A 907-nucleotide genomic window follows, 5' to 3' on the forward strand; every position below is an offset into this window, starting at 1 on the left:
CGAGGATGTTGCCTCAGCTCGCGCGCCGTCCGGGGGCGCTCACTCCGCCGCCAGTGTCAGCCGGTGATCACAGCGGGCCTACGGCGTACACTCCACGGCCACTACGCCTTCCCGCACACCAGGTCGGAGATGTCACCCGGCATTCCAGATAGCCGCTTGCGGCAGAGGCCCCGCGCAGCGCTGGCTGACAGAATGCTATGCATACAGGTCATGAAAATTGGTGGTGGAAAGTCCTGACATCTTCTCAAACCTCGGAGGTCCAGCCGCTGGAAGGTGCCAGTGGTTCCCTGGAAGGACATTCCGCGCCGGTTCGCCTAACAAAGCATTGGCGTTGACATAAAACAAATCTATTTTGATCATAACCTGACGTAACTTTTACCACGAAGAAAGGGGAGAGCCAGAGCGCACGTTTTTCCCCGCGTATTGGACGCACCGGGAAGATTTGGCATCAGTGACCACTTGGAGGCTTTGCGCCCGCGCGTCCTCCGAACCCAAGAGTTACCAGATAATCAATTCTATTCAATCCACGTCAATCTCAATCATTAGTGTCGTATTTGTTTCATCGCGAGACTTTACACTTAAGCAATGCACAAGCGCCGAGGGAACCGTAGGCAGAGCGGAGCCTTGTTTGACCTGGCAGGGGAATGAAGGACATGACCTGTAATAGACCTGCTGAGAGGTCCCGGGCTGCCATCAGTCTTGGGTCCCGCGAGATTCACTGATTTGCACGGGAACCTGTCCTAATTGATTCACTGCGCCGCCCCAGCCAGTCACGTGCCGCCGACTCCTGCAAGCGCCCCTCAAGACGCATGGCTTCCTGCGGCGATCCTTGGCCACTGCTCTCGGGCGTCGCGGCTGCGGAGGCTCGGGAAGCGTGCTTGCGGCCGGCGGGGGGAGAGGGCTTTCA

The sequence above is a fragment of the Penaeus monodon genome, chromosome 31 (assembly GCF_015228065.2).
Source record: "Penaeus monodon isolate SGIC_2016 chromosome 31, NSTDA_Pmon_1, whole genome shotgun sequence".
Classification (NCBI taxonomy): Eukaryota; Metazoa; Arthropoda; class Malacostraca; order Decapoda; family Penaeidae; genus Penaeus; species Penaeus monodon.